We start from the raw sequence: 7,166 nt of genomic DNA, 5'->3' as shown, positions 1-7,166 counted from the left end.
TGATCTTGTGCTTTGCTAGATTGATTCTGTTGCATGAATGAACATGAAGATTTTGAGCTAGCCCCTATTGACCCTGAGATTGAGCGTACATTTCGAAGAAGGCTAAGGGAACAACGAGTTCAACTTCACCTTGCTATGGCTCAAGAAAGTGAAGGGGTTGAGCAAATGAGAGCTCAACCCATGCTTAATAAGGTTGTTGGAGCTGTTAATGATGCAACTAGTGCCTTCAACGCCACTAACGCAATTGTTATGGTCGATGATAGAGAGAGGGCCATAATGGAGTACGCTGCCCCAATTTTTAATGAGCTGAATCCTGGAATTGTTAGGCCTGAAATTCAAGCTGCTCAATTTGAGTTGAAGCCCATGATGTCCCAAATGTTGTAGATAGTGGGTCAATTTAGTGGGCTGCCTACAGAGGATCCTCATCTCCATCTTCATTCATTTTTGGAGGTGAGAGATTCCTTTAAGTTGCAAGACGTTACTGAAGAGGCCTTGAGGTTGAAATTGTTCCCTTTTTCTCTAATGGACATAGCTAGAGTTTGGCTCAATACACTTCATTTCGACTCAGTGACTACGTGGAATGAGCTAGCTAAGAAGTTTTTGATGAAGTATTTTCCTCCAACGAAAAATACCATGTTTCGGAATGAGATTATTTCTTTTCAATAGTGGGAGGATGAGTCGGTGTGTGATGCTTGGGAGAGGTTCAAAGAGTTATTGAGGAAGTGCCCACATCATGGTATCCCACATTGCATTCAAATGGGGACTTTCTATAAGGGTCTCAACGCCTCTTCACGCATGGTTTTGGATGCTTAGACAAATGGGGATATTCTCCCTAAGTCCTGCAATGAAGCATATGAGATTTTGGAGTGGATTGCGAACAATAATTATCAATGGTCTAATACTAGAGCCCCAACGGGAAGGAAAGTAACGAGTATTCATGAGGTAAATGCTTTTACAACTTTGACCACTCAAGTTTCATCTATGACCAACCTTTTGAAGACCATGAGTATGGGGGGGGAGGGGGGGGGGGGTGTAACTTACAACCTACTCCTATGGACTAAGTAGCAGAGGTTTCTTGTGTTTATTGTGGAGATGGGCATACATTTGATAGTTGTCTGCCTAATCCCGCTTCAGTTTGTTACTTGGGGAATCAAAATGCAAACTGCAACAATCCATATTCCAACTCTTACAATCCGGGTTGGAGGAATCATCCAAAATTTTCTTGGGAAGGTCAAGGGGCTAGTTCATGTGGACCAGCCATGCCAAACAAGCCTACATATCCACTGGGTTTTTCTCAACAACAACTAAGAGCTCAACTGCCTCCTCCACAAGTTTCTCAAACAAGCTCTTTGGAGAATTTGATGGAAGAGTATATGGCCAAGAATTATGTAGTAATTCAAAGTCAAGCAGTGTCTTTGAGGAATCTTGAGATTCAAATGGGGTAGCTAGCTAATGAATTGAGGAATAGACCACAAGGCACCTTGCCTAGTGATACCAAAAATCCAAGGAGAGATGGCAAAGATCATTGCAAAGCGATCACTTTGAGGAGTGGTAAAAATCTGGAGTTGAATGAGGAAAAATCTAAAAGCACAAATGAGCCCACTTCAATCCAAACCAAGGAGGAAAAAAGAAAAGAAGCAAGAAATTCAGGGTTGTTAAATGTTGATTCTGCCTAGAATGCTACAGCATTGTCTCAGGAAACGGTGGCAAAGAAGTCAAATGTCAAACCCCCACCACCTTTCCTCGGCGATTTCAAAAGTAGCAACAGGATGGCCAATTTCAGAGATTTTTGGATGTTTTGAAGCAACTCTACATCAACATAACTTTGGTGGAAGCTTTGGAACAAATGCCGAACTATGTGAATTTATTGAAGGATATTTTGACAAAGAAGATGAGGCTTGGTGAATTTGAAATGGTAGCTTTGACTGAAGGATGTAGTGCTATTTTGAAGAATAAAATTCCTCATGAGTTGAAGGATCTGGGCAGTTTTAAAATTCCTTGTTCTATTGATGCCCATGCCAATTTTTAAGAAGTTGGAAATTAGTGAAGCAAGGCCAACCACTGTTACTTTGCAATTAGTGGACCACTCTATGGCATATCCGGAAGACAAGATTGAAGTTATTCTTGTGCAAGTTGATAAGTTCATTTTTCCGCCAGATTTTATCATTCTTGATTATGACGCAGATAGAAATGTTCCAATAATTTTGGGGAGGTCATTTCTTGCTAAGGGAAGGACTTTGATTGATGTTAAAAAAGAAGAGCTTACTATGAGGGTGAATGACCAACAAGTGACTTTCAATGTGTTCAATGCTATGAAGTTTTATGATGAGATTGATGAGTGCTCTTCTTTGAGTGTGATTGATGCTATTGTCGCTGAAAAATTGCAAAAAGAAACTTGTAAATATTGAATGGGGGTGATTTCGCTTGAAGAGCTTGAAGAAATGAGTGAAGAGGAAGAAACCCAAGTTACATGGGTGGAATCCAAGCAGCCTTTTACTAAATTTGGAAGGAATTTTGAGTCCTTGGAGTTATCGGAAAGAAATTTCAATCCTTCCAACCTATCTATTCAAGAACCACCAAAGTTGGAATTGAAGCCTTTGCCTAGTCATTTGAAGTATGCTCATTTGGGTTATGAAGAGACTTTTCCCATGATTGTTTCTGCGATGTTAGGAGTTGTAAAAGAGAATATGTTGCTTGATGAGTTGAAGAAATACAAGAAGGCTATTTGCTGGACTGTGGAGGATATAAAGGGTATAAGTCCCTCACTTTGTATGCATAAGATTTTTCTAGAAGATTGAAGTAGCAACTCTGTTGAGCAACAACGAAGGCTTAATCCCATTATGAAGGAAGTGGTGAAAAAGGAGGTGATCAAGTGGTTAGATGCTGGGATTATTTACCCAATTTCAGATAGTTCTTGGGTCAACCTAGTTCAATGTGTTCCCAAGAAAGGTGGAGTCACGGTGGTAGCTAATGATGATGGACCCAAAACGGGTATGTTTAAAAATTTATAAATCACAAGCGCACGAATCGTTCAAATAGAATAGTGATCGTGTAAGCAAGGATGTCGAACCCAAATGAGTTTTCTAAAATTGAAAAGAGAAAACTATTTTAAATCAAAAGTAATAAATTCTAACCTAGCTCCAAAGATTGAAGAGAACTTGTAACAATAAAAATAAAATAAAAGACAATAATAAAGAAATTAAAGACAATGTATAAACATAAATTAATAGCAGAAATCAAGATGGTAAAATAAGATTATTAAGGATTAGAATCCACAAAATATAAGTTCAATAATATTTATAAGTATATTGATTCCCAAGTTTTAGTGATAGTTAAACTAAATCAAACTATCATTTTCCAAATAGATTTATAATTTTAAGCACAAATTACTTCTAAAAAGATAAGATTTTTCTTCACTTTTCAAAATTATAATTTCAAAGTATTTAGTGTAAATCAATCTAATGAAATAACAAATAAATCAATGAACATTATTTATAAGGCAAAACATAATATTTTTTTCTAAGCATGGATGTGTACAATTTAATGACACATCTTACACAAAGAATATTATGTTTTAGCACTAATGAAGAACAAAGTGTAAATATGTGCTAACAATCCAAAATACATGATATTTAAGATGAAAGAAGATATTTGAAGAAGAAAATTCCATAAACTTTGTTGCACAAAATGGGAAATCAACATACAAAATAAAAACTATCTAGTTACAAATTGTTTCATCATCACCTTATTAATCTTAAAAAGATTAGAAACTCATAACTAGAATAGCAAATACAAACTAAAAATTACAAACATAAATAGGAAAATTTGGAGGAGAAACCCCCAAATTTTTCCTCTAAAAATACATAGAAAAAAATAAAAAGAAGAAGAAGATGACGAGAATAGAGAGGTTTTGAAATGTGTAAAAAATTTGGTATTGTAACCTCCCCCTCAAAATGGACACCAAATCCCTTATTTATAGCCAAAAAACGGGCATTAAAATAATTAAATTGATTAAATTAATATAATTAATTATAATATGGAAAATAGGGGTAAATTATAGGGTATAATAATGATGTTTTGGGGTAAAATGTGTAGAAAGTTGGGTAAAAATGTGATATTTTTGGACAAGGGGACAAATGGTACTTTGGTATATTTTTTGTGGGCTCAAAATGAAATGGCAGCTGCTTTGGTCTTGGTGACTTCGGCTGGAGGCAGGGAAAGCAGCAGGCACGGCTGGGCAGGGGTGCGATGGGCCTGGATATGCTGGCAGGTGTGACCCGTGAGGCATTGGGCCTGATTGGAACTGGGCTTGGGAAGAGAAGATGGGCTGTTGGCATATGTGGCTGAAGAGGGAAAGGTGCAAGGCATTGCTGTGAGGTGTGATGCTGCATCAGGCGGATTGAAAGGAACTTGCTGGAGGCAAGGAGAAGCTTTGTAGTGGCAGGTGGTATTTGGAGGAGTTGTTGGGCTTGGGCCATGGCTTCTTTGGTGGAGAAGTTTCGTGGGCTTGGCGTTTGGGCCTTTGCAACTTGATCCATGACATTTTTAAAAATGTCATTTTCCTTTCTTTCTTTTTCCTTACTTTTCAAGAGCATAAATTCCCTAAAAAATAAATATAAAATAAATCATAATACAATATTTTCAATTTATAAAATAAATCAATTTAATTCTTTGAAAATATTAATTATAACTTAATTTATATTTTACATTTAAGTTCAATAATACAACATTTTTTTACCACTAACTTAACAATAATAATTCAAATAATTAACTACAACATTTTAACTATAAAAACACACAAAAACATATAAAATCAAAATAAGACTAATAAATTCAAAATTACTTAAAAACTTAATAAATTACTTAAAAACTCAAGAATTAAGCAACAATTAGCACATAAAAAGTGGTAAAATAACTCTATTTTGTAGAGTTATCAAATGACAACAATGAGTTGATTCCCACAAGAACGGTGACGGTTTGGCGTGTTTGTATGGATTATCATAAACTAAATAAGGCAACAAGAAAATATCACTTTCCGTTGCCTTTTATTGATCAAATGCTTAATAGATTAGCGGGGAAGGAGCATTATTGCTTTCTTGATGAGTATTCGGGCTACAATCAAATTTTTATTGCTCCTAAAGATTAATAAAAGACCACTTTTACTTGTCCATGTGGGACATTTGCTTTCCGAATGATTCCATTTGGGTTATGTAATGCCCCCGCTACTTTGCAACGTTGTATGAAGTCTATTTTTTCCGATATGGTGAGAAAACTTTTGAGGTGTTTATGGATGATTTTTCAGTATTTGGTGAATTTTATGATGCTTGTTTGGCAACTCTTGAGAAAGTGTTAGAGAGATGTGAAGAAACAAATTTGGTACTTAATTAGGAAAAGTGCCATTTTATGGAACAAGAAGGTATTGTATTGGGTCATTGGATTTCTAACAAAGGCATTGAGGTAGATAGAGAAAAGATTGAAGTTATTGAGAAGTTTCCACCACCAACTACAGTCAAGGGCATTCAAAGTTTCTTGGGACATGCGGGTTTCTATAGGAGGTTTATTAAAGATTTCTTAAAAATCTCTAAGCCTCTTTGTTCTTTACTTGAGCGAAATTGAGCTTTTGAGTTTACCAATGAGTGTTAAGAAGCATTTGTGACTTTGAAGAAAGCTCTTGTGTCCGCCCCTATTATTGTAGCTCCTGATTGGTCCCTTCCTTTTGAGCTAATGTGTGATGCTAGTGATTTGCTCTAGGCGTTGTGCTTGGCCAAAGAAGTGAGAAGGTGTTTCATTCCATCTATTATGCAAGCAAGACACTAGTCGATGCTCAATTTAACTACACTACTATAGAGAAGGAACTTTTGGCTGTGGTGTTTTTTTTTTTTGATAAGTTTAGAGCTTACCTTGTTGAGACTAAGGTTGTAATGTACACAGATCATTCTGCCATCAAGTATCTTATTGCGAAGAAGGATGGCAAACCAAGACTCATTCGTTGGGTGTTGCTTCTTCAAGAATTTGATTTGGAAATTAGTGATAGGAAAGGAATAGAGAATAAAGTGGCAGATCATCTCTCTAGACTTGAAGATAGTAATGAAGAGACTTTTGAGCAACCAATTAAGGAGACATTCCTCAATAAGCAACTCTTGGTGGTATGACAAGTTTCAATGCCATGGTATGCTGATTTTGTGAATTATTTGGCAAGTGGGAGGACTCCATCTGATTTGAAGGGCCAACAAATCAAGAAGCTCCTTCATGATGTGAAGTTTTATTATTGGTACGAGCCATTTATTTATAAACAATGTTCGGATCTGATGAGGCGTTGTGATCCGGAAGAGGAAGTTCAAAGCATTTTGGAGCACTGTCATTCAGCCCCTTATGGAGGGCATTTTGGGGGTCAAAGGACAGCAGCCAAGGTTTTTCAATCGGAGTTTTATTAGCCGTCTATTTTCAAGGATTCTCATGAATTTTCTAAGAGGTGTGATAAATGTAAGAGGGTTGGTAATATTTTTGTGAGAAGTAAGGTGTGATATGTTATTTATCATACTTTTAAACTTGATTTTATAAGAAAATAGTGGTGAATTGAATATTTAGTTGTTTAATTTTTATTTATTTTCTTCTTTATGTCTTGTGTTTAAAACATGGAAAGCTTTAGTAGAAAACATAGAAAGCTTTAGTAGAAAATCAAACTAGTAAAAGAATAAAGAGACTTAGGACAGATAATTGTAACGTCCCAAATTTCCTAATAAGACTTAGGGCCTTGATTAGGGGGACATGATGACAAATTATGGAATTATGTGATATTTATGTGTATCATTATGTGAATAATATTATAATATGACTTCATATGCATGTTTAGGTGTATTAAATATGCATGTAAGCTCATTTTTGTTAATTGGGCAATTTTCATAATTTGGCCTGTTTTTGGTATATTTGGCATATATGTGGTATGGGTGTGGTACTAAATTATTGTATAGTTATGTTTGGGTTACTCGGCACAAGAAGATCCTAGGGAGCAAGCTAATGAGAAAGTCACAACGGGATCCATACTTGACTCGGAGTAAGTCAAGGGGTATTTGGGTATTTAGCACATTACCAGGATATTGGGTAATGGGAATGATTATTTAATGATAAATTAGAAGTTAGTGAAATAAGGGGGAAATTCTGGGAAT

The 7,166-nt window shown here is 35.9% G+C and overlaps 1 non-coding gene across 1 annotated transcript; it reads right to left on the bottom strand.

Annotated features, from left to right (window-relative positions):
- Positions 1-633: 633 nt before the first annotated feature.
- Positions 634-740, bottom strand: LOC133802947 (small nucleolar RNA R71). The gene has a single exon (XR_009877690.1). It is a non-coding gene; the product is annotated as a small nucleolar RNA R71 (small nucleolar RNA).
- Between the last annotated feature and the right edge of the window lie 6,426 nt (positions 741-7,166).

The sequence above is a fragment of the Humulus lupulus genome, chromosome 9 (genome assembly GCF_963169125.1).
Source record: "Humulus lupulus chromosome 9, drHumLupu1.1, whole genome shotgun sequence".
NCBI classification, from domain to species: Eukaryota; Viridiplantae; Streptophyta; class Magnoliopsida; order Rosales; family Cannabaceae; genus Humulus; species Humulus lupulus.
This window is presented reverse-complemented; position numbering and strand designations above follow the sequence as displayed.